The sequence below is a fragment of the Schistocerca gregaria genome, chromosome 8 (genome assembly GCF_023897955.1).
Source record: "Schistocerca gregaria isolate iqSchGreg1 chromosome 8, iqSchGreg1.2, whole genome shotgun sequence".
Taxonomy (NCBI): Eukaryota; Metazoa; Arthropoda; class Insecta; order Orthoptera; family Acrididae; genus Schistocerca; species Schistocerca gregaria.
Genome location: NC_064927.1, coordinates 246,561,436 through 246,572,822, shown reverse-complemented (window position 1 = coordinate 246,572,822; position 11,387 = coordinate 246,561,436). Strand labels below are relative to the sequence as shown.

General features: G+C 42.3%; 2 pseudogenes; one reads left to right on the top strand and one right to left on the bottom strand.

Moving 5' to 3' along the window:
* Positions 1 to 1,641: 1,641 nt before the first annotated feature.
* On the bottom strand, positions 1,642 to 1,759 carry LOC126285682 (5S ribosomal RNA; annotated as a pseudogene).
* A 5,849-nt stretch (positions 1,760 to 7,608) lies between these two features.
* Positions 7,609 to 7,726, top strand: LOC126285575 (5S ribosomal RNA; annotated as a pseudogene).
* Positions 7,727 to 11,387: the final 3,661 nt, after the last annotated feature.

Sequence of the window (11,387 nt, the reverse complement as noted above, 5' to 3'; positions counted from 1 at the left end):
GCAAAAATATTTTGTGATGTGTGTATAAAAAATTAAAAAATATTTAAATTAATTAATTGAATGAACACAATAATCAGTCTTTTTGTTAGATTTAGTAAAACCTTAGGAATTGCTGAATTTAACGAAATTTAAATCTTCAAGTTTCTGCACGTGAGGTGTACACGCTAGCCACTTCACTCTGCCATTACACTGCAGAAAGACTGTTGTGTCCCAGTGACAACGATTAATTGAAAGCCTTAAAAACATTCGACTGCACGCAATGTCGTACAAAGATGATCTAATGTAAGCCGATTTCTGTGATTATAATAGCTCCACAAGTAACGCTCAATCGTGTCTTGTTCGAAAAGATTCGGTAGTGTTTCATTAGTGCTGCGTATGAAATGTTTGTATTTCGTTAACGTTGTTGTATAAGTATTTATTTTTGGTGTGATTATAATGCGTGCTGAAATACTAAGTAAAAGGACAAGACTCAGGATTCGGTAATCCAAAACATTAAGAAAGAGAGCCAGACAAGTTACTGAAAGCGAACTAATTGTTGTGGCAGTTTGCCAACAGCAAACGATTCAGAAGTGACGTCGAGCGCTCTGAATAGATGAAAGCAGCTACAACATCAAGTAATTTTAATCGGACTATAGTAACGCATGTGCAAATAAAATGCTTTTCAGGGACGATTTGTAGGAATCTGAGTATGTTCCTAAAGGCAAATGCGATTCCCAAGATTTTCTTAATGAGGTGAGTGTGAATATTTATTTAAACGAGTGAACAATATTGTGTCTCTTATCACAATTTTCGTGAATTAACGTAACAGGGAGATAATAGAGATGTTAAGGATCTCCTTAACGTTTTTTACCTGCTGTAACTTGCTAATATTAATTTCATGTTATATTTAATTATTGATAATTTTTGTGGTTGTTATATTTTATTATTGCAACAATTGCTAATGAAAATCTTCGTGTCAAAAACTGAAACAATCTGGAATTTTTAAATTTGTAGTTTTGAAAGGTTGCGTAGTAAGGCTGCAACGAAGGCTAATATCTGCACGCCAGTATCACAACTGGACGCCCACTGAGTGGCGACTGGTGGTCTTTTCAGACGACAGACGGGCGTTTGCACGCACGGCGTGGAACTTCTGAAGGCGAACACCCTTCAACAATCGTCGGAAGGGTCAAGTCAGAGGAGGGAGCGTTATGATCTGGGGTACGTTCTCGTGGCATTCTGAAAGGCACAATCGAGCAACAGACATATGCATCTATCCTCGGAAAATATGTCCATCAGTACATGCACTATGTCTTTCCTCGCCATGATGGCATCTACGAGCAGAAAATTGCAGCGTGTCACAGCTCGCAGTATACATACGTGCGTCGAAGAGCTATAGGATGACTTTACCGTACTCCCCTGGTCACTAAAATACCCTGATTTAAAAAAAAAAAAACTCCTCCCGAACAGACCATGAAAGCCCAACGGTACCCACCGGCCATCCCCGTTATCCTCAGCCCACAGGCGTCACTAGATGCGGATATGGAGGAGCATGTGATCAGCACACCGCTCTCCCGGCCGTATGCCAGTTTACGAGACCAGAGCCACTACTTCTCACTCAAGTAGCTCCTCAGATTGCCTTACAAGGGCTGAGTCCACCCCACTTACCAACAGCGCTCGGCGAACCGGATGGTCACCCATCCAAGTCCTAGCCCAGCCCGACAACGCTTAACTTTGGTGATCTGACGGGAACCTGTGTTACCACTGCGGCAAGGCCGTTGGCTACACCCTGATTTAAACTGAATCGAAAATCCGTGGAACCACCTGGATCAGACTGTTCGCTCCATGGATCCTCAGCCGAGAAACGTAGCGGCACTGGGTCCATATCCCGTACCCTTCTGCAACTTCCAGAACCGCATTGACTCTCTTCCTGCGCGTCTCGCAGCGGTTCATGCTGCAAAAGATATTTATTCATACGTTTGACAGGTGCTCACATTAATGTGACTGGACTGGCAGGAGGATCTGCAGCGAACTGACGCATGGTGCAGGGAATGGCAATTGAATCTCAATGTAGACAAGTGTAATGTGCTGCGAATACACAGAATACAAAATAGCAGGTCAGCAACTGGAAGCAGTTAATTCCATAAATTATCTGGGAGTATGCATTAGGAGTGATTTAAAAGCGAATGATCATATAAAGTTGATCGTCGGTAAAGCAGATGCCAGACTGAGATTCATTGGAAGAATCCTAAGGAAATGCAATCCGAAAACAAAGGAAGTAGGTTACAGTACGCTTGTTCGCCCACTGCTTGAATACTGCTCATCAGTGTGGGATCCGTACCAGATAGGGTTGATAGAAGAGATAGAGAAGATCCAACGGAGAGCAGCGCACTTCGTTACAGGATCATTTAGTAATCGCGAAAGCGTTACGGGGATGATAGACAAACTCCAGTAGAAGACTCTGCAGGAAAGCCGCTCAGTAGCTCGTTACGGGATTTTGTTAAAGTTTCGAGAACATACCGTCACCGAAGAGTCAAGCAGTATATTGCTCTCTCATACGTATATCTCGCGAAGAGACCATGAGGATAAAATCAGAGAGATTAGAGCCCACACAGAAGCATACCGACAATCCTTCTTTCCACGAACAATACGAAACTGGAATAGAAGGGAGAACCGATAGAGGTACTCAGGGTACCCTTCGCCAACCACCGTCAGGTGGCTTGCGGAGTATGGGTGTAGATGTAGATGTAGATGTAGTAGTTCAAAGAATGGTTCAAATGGCTCTGAGCACTATGGGACTTAACTTCTGATGTCATCAGTCTCCTAGAACTTAGACCTACTTAAACCTAACTAACCTAAGGACATGACACACATCCATGCCCGAGGCAGGATTCGAACCTACGGCCGTAGCGGTCGCGCGGTTCCAGACTGTGGGGCCTAGAACCGGAAGGTCACCCCGGCCGGCAGAGTAGTTCCAAAATAATGACTTATCTGAATGAAAAAATCAGATTGCACGCACTTGAAATGTCTTACGAGAGTTTGTTGAAATTTTAGTGTATAATTTCTCAGAACAACCCATCATTGTCAGAACATTGTCAGAACCCATCAGAACAACCCATCATTGTTTACACCTTGCAGGGTCGCCCTCATTGCCACCCCCGCCGTCCCCGCCAGTCGGCCCGCACTCTAGTCGGCAGTCGACTCGACTGAATCGAGTTATCGAGTAGTTGTACTTTCCTATGTAGCACGCTCGTCCGCGTCATCGTATTTTATACGTGTCTGTCTGGCGCATAAATCATTAACACATACTTACCAGAGAAGTCGCTGACATTCTAATGATCTCGATACCTTATTCTGTCTGTTATTTGTTCGAGAAACGTCGCGAATGTTCTACTGTTTTCTTGAACAGAGAACCTTCGATACTTAGCGTTATAAATACAACCAAGCGAGATGGCGCTGTGGTTAGCACACTAGACTCGCATTCAGGAGGACGACGGTTCAATCCCGCGTCCGGCCATCCTGATTTAGGTTTTCCGTGATTTTTCTAAATCGCTTCAGGCAAATTCCGGGATGGTTCCTCTAAGAGGGCACGGCCGACATCCTTCCCTAATCCGGTGAGAAGGATGACCTCGCTGTTTGGTCTCTTCCCACAAACCAACCAACCAACGTTATAAATACGGACTACTCGCCGAATAGGAAGTCGACAATGAAGGAGGATCGACTTAACGGTAAGCTCTGTTCAACACTCACTCTGACATTGATTGTCCCACTGACGATGCAGTTACCCAGTTTGCCAGGAAGAAGAGGCCCACAGAATTCATCATTTAAGGAAGAGAACCGCAATTGTAACTTTTTTGTATTATAACACGGCATTGTCTTGCATTTGTGTATGATCAGTACAAATAAAACTTCCTTAAGCTTTGCATGTGACTTGATTATTTTTTATTATGGTAAAAGTAAAAATAGCTCAAGATATTTTTAGCGCCCCCTCCTTCAGGTTTATCTGTATCCGCCACTGGGTCATTATATTTTCCGCTTATCCTCTTAGAGTAAACAACAAACATGTAGCGTCGTGCTGCGGTTCTCAACAATGCAGTGTTCCCCGTAGCGGGCCACGACGTTGCTTAGCGCCAGTCTGAGACGCGGAGCTCTGCGAGCGACGCGAACGCGTCCGTCCCCGCTCAGAAAAAGGCTGTAAGAAAACCGTGGAGTGCAGTCAGAGCACGAAGTAACGGCAGTAGGTAGAAGGTAAGCCATCTGAGCTCCACCAATCCGTGGCAGTCAAAGTACAGGCGTCAAATCGAGTGCATCTTTCTGCAGATGCATGACATAAATTCTCAGGGACGTGTGTATTTAAAGAAAATGCAGATCTTGGCCACTGGAGTGATCTGAGTTAGTTTATGCTGGAGAAACACGAATTTTACAAATCTTAAGAAATTCGTAATATTATAAATTATACAGTAACTGCACTTTTACCAAGTTTTCGTGCAAAGCGATTTCTGTAATCTCTCTAGAACAGACACTGTTAGACAAGTAGAGGGTGTCACATTCGTGTCTTAAAACACACGTTGAGTTCAGAGAAATGTTGCATTCTGGTATTCGGCTTTGACCACTAAAGTTATGTTAATGGCTGCTATGACGTCATGTTCTAGTGCGTATTTTGAGCTATACTTTTTTATAGCATTGTTTTCTGTCGGAATCTCTTTCATTCAGAGAGAAACTAATTTCTTAATCTTTGATATTTATGAGAAACAAAATGTTGTCTGATAATCAGTCCCTCATTTTCTAGTCCTTTCAGTAACAAAATGTGGAAACCTATGTTAATCCAAGATCTGCGCATGATGTGGTGAATAACTTTCAAGTGCGAGTGTTGAAGCGGTTTTGTGAAATAGGTGGATGGACTTAAGGGATGCAAGCAGCACCATTAAGTTTAAGAGCAAATTGAACCTAATTGCTAATCAGTGTAAATAGAGTGCATGTAGCATTGAAATGAAGTCTAAGGTTCCCAATAAATGTATTGGAGAACTATGGACATGGCACTGAAGCAAGGACCCCAGGAGCAACAGTGTCCCTAATTTGCTGGGAAGTGGCGGTGCGGTCCCCTACGGCACTGCGTAGGATCCTACGGTCTTGGCGTGCATCTCTGCGTCGCTGCTGTCCGGTCCCAGGTCGACGGGCACGTGTACCTTCCGGCGACCACTGGCGACAACATCGATGTACTGTGGAGACTTCACGCCCCACGTGTTGAGCAATTCGGCGGTACGTCCACCCGGCCTCCCGCATGCCCACTATACGCCCTCGCTCAAAGTCCGTCAACTGCACATACGGTTCACGTCCACGCTGTCGCGGCATGCTACCAGTGTTAAAGACTGCGATGGAGCTCCGTATGCCACGGCAAACTGGCTGACACTGACGGCGGCGGTGCGACAAATGCTGCGCAGCTAGCGCTATTCGACGGCCAACACTGCGGTTCCTGGTGTGTCCGCTGTGCCGTGCGTGTGATCATTGCTTGTACAGCCCTCTCGCAGTGTCCGGAGCAAGTATGGTGGGTCTGACACACCGGTATCAATGTGTTCTTTTTTTCCATTTCCAGGAGTGTATTTGTCGAGGCACTTGGTTTGAGATATCAAGGCTACTGTAACCATGAACAACTTTCTATTTCTGAATTACTTGTTTTCTTAGGCCTACACTTTGGTTTTATGTTCATGAAACACAGACAGACGGAAAACATTTATAACTGGTTTTTATCCCGAAGTTTGGAAAAAAGAAGAGTGAGAGGATGTTCTGGGATACTGACATTGGCTGTGGACGGGGGCGCAGTTGTTTCTGGTGGTGATCCTTATCTTGACATTGTATTCAAATCAGTACAAAATAGGACAGCCTTACCTAATAAAAAAGCATATAGCCTATGGGTCTGTCACAATGTCAGATGGGTGGATGAGTTGCAAGGAATCAGATGAGGTTGGTTAGATGTGTCTAGTAGTTAATCAATTTAGGAATATAATACTTGGGGCCTGTTCAAATACAATAGACGGATATGGGGGAGAGGGCAATAAAAACTGTTATTGGGAGAGGGAAGTGGCGAATGTCACTATTGCTGTCTTATTTAGTCGAGTATATGGCGGAAAATCGTAGCGGAAATTGAGTGTGTTTTTGAATTATTTTTGAAACGTTTTAGCAAAATTTATTTTCCAAAAAATTAAAATGAAATTTGTATTTGAACATGTAGTAGTCTTGTTGACGTTTTTCTATTTTTTGCAATTAATTTAGTTACTTAATTTTAATAACCTTTCCAGTCTTTCCCATTTTAATTTTTCCTTGATTTTTCTTCGCTTCTTTCTCTTAGGAACCAGGAGCCCCTTCGCTATGGGGCATTACGTCGATTCCTCAGCCCTGTTATGGCCTTACTTCAACACGTGACATAGAGTCAATTTAGGTCACCTCATTTCTCGTAACACATAAAGCTATCAGATTACCTGGCGTTGCCCGGTTACTTCTTTCTTCCAAAATAATATTACACAGGAAAATGGAACAGAGTCTGCTTAATGTGTGGAAACAAACTTAGTTCTCTGCAACACGATAAAAATTTCGAGTTGGAGGGCTCGTGACTGAAATATGATTTTTTCTTCTTCTCTTATTAAACTGTTTGACAATTATTAATTTTTGTTTTTACAATTACAGGTTTCAGCTGTAATCTACTGCGTTGCAGCATGTGAACACTCGTAATCACAAACTATACAGCCTTAGCTGCAATTATAAAACCAACAATAAGTAACTGTAGTCAGGTGTAATAAGAGAAGAGAAAAGAAATAATTTATTCACATTTATTAGCTGTTGGCAGGTGTTCGATAATCGTACAGTAGTGGGCAAAACTTAAGGACGAAAGTAATTTTCGGATCATGTGTCACTGATCAGTAACATACCTACATGAAAGTTGGACTATACCTACAAAGATCTGCTACAGTTCGATACAGAAGGAGATTGAACGAAATAAGCAATGAAACGAACAGAGCAACAGTTTTATTCAGAGACTATAATAACTCTGAAGTCACCGGGATTTGTGATGGTCCCTGTACATTACAAAATGAGGGAATAGTTTTGAATAGGGTGTGTGATCACCACGGGCAGCAGTTCATGCTCTGCAACGTGCTCCCATGTCGGCCACAAGGTTGGAAAGGAGTTTCTTATGGTAGGGCCTTCCATTCTTCTGCCAGGGTGTTCTACGGGTGGTGGATGGTCCACAGTGCCTGTGGACACGCCGCACTACGTCCCCCCTACGTATCACGCCCGTGCTCGATGATACTTAAGTTGGGGGAACCCCGCAGGCCAATCCATTTGCCAAATGTCCTCTCGTTCCAAGATATACTCTGCCTCTGCTGTTCGATGCGGTCGCTCAAAGTCATCCATAAAAATGAAGAGAGGGCCGAATACACCCTTGACAAGACACACATGAGGAAGGAGTACAGTCTCAAAATAATGTTGTGTGGCTAGTGTACCACGTTCAAAAATTTGGAGGCCCGTATTGCCATTTTTGTTCACCTCACTGCATATTTCTTTCAGTTACCCTCTGTGCAATTTGTAGCAGTTCTTTTTATGAATAGTCCAAGTTTAATGCGGGGGGGGGGGGGGGGGGGCAACGGCCTTGCCGCAGTGGATACACCGGTTCCCGTCAGATAACCGAAGTTAAGCACTGTCGGGTGTGGCCGGCACGTGGGTGGGTGACCATCCGGGCCGCCATGCGCTGTTGCCATTTTTCGGGGTGCTCTCAACCTCGTGAGGCCAATTGAGGAGCTACTCGACCGAATAGTAGCAGCTCCGGTTACAGAAAACCATCATAACGACCGGCAGAGCGATGTGCTGACCACACGCCACTTCTATCCGCATCCACAGCTTAGCACGACACGGCGGTCGGATGGTAGCGACGGGCCACTTGTGGCCTGAAGACTGAGTGCAAGTTTAATGAAGTTACGTTGTTATTCTGTGACACGCCATGTGAAAATTACTCCCGTCCTTAAGTTTTGAACGCCGTTGTGTGAAGGAATTTGAGACATTCAATGGAATATTTAAATTACAAAAGCCAGTAGAAACCGTCAAATGTGCATCAGAGAAGTCTCTGTCCTGAGCATTTACCCCCTGCTGTGTGCTTTCTTTGTATCCCGACTTGTTAATGAGAAAGATGCCGTGTTGTACCCTCGTTCTGAGCCGGCGTTACGTCCCAGGCTGGGTGAGTAAGCTCGATAATTCAAAGGAAGGCAAGAAGCACGGCACTCTGAGAATATCGTGTCTACTACATCGCTGTGGCGTTTAAACAAGCCTTCGGTTTGATATAAGTGTTATGATGCACGTTGATGACCGTTATGCTCCGAAGAACTGAATGTTAATGTCTTGGCTGTTAATTATAAATGGGTAGAATGTGGCCAAAGGGATCTTATAGACAAACAGAATATAGACATGCAGACAAAACATTAGTTGACAAAAGTTCACTTTAAATAAATATAGTTTATTCAACTTTTGAGAAGGAAACTGCTACACTGCTGAGAACTGGTGACAGCCGTCACTAGCTATTATCAGAGGCCCGACACGAGCGTGAAGATATGTTCACTGAATTCTTTCCGGCAGGGCTAGCTATCAACAACTCGGTGTAACGTCGGCACCAACTAGCGAGATGGAAGTAATCTTGACTAGAAGACTGGCGCGAAGGTTGCCGCCTGAGGGTCCTCCATTGGTGGCGACATTCAAAGCACCGCTCATGGCGCACGCAGGTTTCTTCGAGGCGCCGGCTCCTGCAGTATAGGTAGGCTACGATACTGTAGAAAGTTTTACCAGTTCTCTATCCAGTAGGCTACTGTATGGTTTGAGTGCCCCTTTCTCAAGGGATTAACCAAAATAATTGTAGATTTCGATAGTGATAATCTTTAGAGTCTAACAATTGTGTCATGTTTGTCTGTTAATAACTGAACATAAATTATATCCTCCAAGATTGACGTAAGCACTTTAAATCTCTATTGATTCTTGGCGTAAGTAGTCGAGAAACCCATAAAACGAGGATTTCAACATTCGAAGATAACTGAAAAACTTACTGTCATCTGCACATACACACTTAAACAGCGTATAATATAAATCTCTAGTCAATCGAGAAACATACATTGGATGCTTTCGCATTTCCCTAACGCTTCTCATTTTCTTCTCTGTACAGGATCACATTCTATCAGCTGACTATTCCCCGATCAGAAAAGATCATTTTTTCAAATAGTGTAAAATGTGAAACCAAATTTGTAGAATAATAACTATTACAGAGTACACCAGCATCGTGTAGTTTTTTCACTCAAAAAGTATGAAATATTCTATTAAGAACCAATAGAACATCCAGTTAATGAAAAAGCTGTGCCACCAGTTAATCAATTAATGAAGAATCTGGTAACTAGCGGTCTAATTCACTCTGAACCGTCTTACGAAGTTTGGTTTTGAATGTGCATCAGCTGCTCGTTGAGTTCCACAGAAGAGGAAGCGTGACTAAAATTGGGTGCTTAGCTCCTTCAGTGCGAGCGCTAATAAATCCAAATTTCAGCGTCGCTATGCTCAGATGTACGGTACATTACTTTTTATGGTTCGGACTGAAAAATGATTCTTGGAATTATGTGAAAAGCTTCTTTCAGAATAGCGCTGCTTTCTTTCAGACGCCTGTAATCGATATCTCTCGATTTTATGTGAAACTTATCAGTCGGTTATGATAAAAAAAATACACGATGCTCGTGGAAATTTGCACTAACTTGTGAGCTGTGTACGCAGTGAGACAGATGCCTAATTAGAAACATTGCACTCATAAGATGCGGACAGTGTTTGGGATTATTAATGGCTGCAGTAGACGTTCAACTTCATACCTGTACCTTCTGGGAAAGACTCACCGAGCGTATAAAATATGTACCGGTAGGTGTGAAATTACAACTCTAGACGTGAGAGCCTAACGATGCAGAATAAAGTAGCTATGATAGTTTCTTTATGATGACACATGTACTTAAACTTTAATGGCGCAGTACAGAATTCATCGGTTGTTAATTATCTCAGACGTTAAGTTACTAAGTTACTACAGTGATGGTGAACGGCGTCTGTTCCACTCTGAGGCTCTTCACAAACTATACAGTTCTGTATAGAGAAGCGAGGTCGTTAGAAGGTTTTTACGACAAGCAGAAAGACTTGAAGATTATCAGCACATAGAAGACCAAATGGAACGATTAATTTCTGACTTTCAGCGTAGGCAGAATAAAATACTCGATATCGTTCGACTGTACTGAAATGGTAGTGAGCATGGGGATTGGTTTTGGAACGTGCTGGAGTAAGCACTGTCATATAATGCTTTAAACATTTATTAATAAGAACCAGATCTAGAGTTTTAGTCTTGCTTCAAGACGCACTTCACGGTAGTTAAGGTAGCACAAGGTAACCATTCAGAATAATTAAATACGTGAACGACAAACGCAATTCATGTTGTTCAAGACACATTCACCAACCACATGGGGTTCAATGCACAGAAATTAAGTCCGAATAACACATCCCTCAATTACATACTTTAAAACAAAAAGGAAACTTGTTTTCTGAAACAGCACGAATAAAAGTCAAAATTTCAGTTAATATGGGGCGCCAACTGTGGTCTGAATGCTTTGACACAATTATATGTGACCATCTTTAATAGAACTATACACTCGATTAAATTTTATACTAAAATTTATATGGTATCAACATACATAACCAATTGAATTAAAAGTGTTAATCCTTACATTATCAAGTGGGGGTGGGGAATACTTCGTGGCAACTTTTGAAAATATTGTGATCTAGTCAGTTACTTCATATTTTAAAACAATGAAAAACAGTTATTGCTTTTAATGAATTTGTTTACCGGATCCTATAAATGTTTTAAGTTTTTCAGTTAAACTGAACCCACATATTTAAGTGTAAGTAATAGATGCCACTTTCCATAATGAATGTCACTCAATATTTTCAGAATCAGAACCTTACTTACTCATTAAAATCTCTCTGCATTAGGAGTAAAAATCAGCAAAAATGAAGAAAATTTTCATTTTTTTTGGTGTTTATAAAGCATTACCAGCTTGGTAGTACACATCTTTGAAAATTAATTGGTATTACTGAGTGTGTGGTAAAAGATATTTTCAGTTCCTTGACCCTAATTACACAGTAATTCTTTGAAAAGGATCGTGTTAACGTAAATCAACAATGGTCAAAGAATTTTTAAAAACTTTTTTTAAAAGTTAGGCATAATGTACCCGCTCCCCTCTTAGTAATGTGTGATGTATGGTATGGAAAATGAATTAGCACTGCTACTGTTAACACTGCATTGTCAGCAACCAGAGGAGGGACAACTCGTTATTGTTGGACAATCGGGGAGCCATTAACTT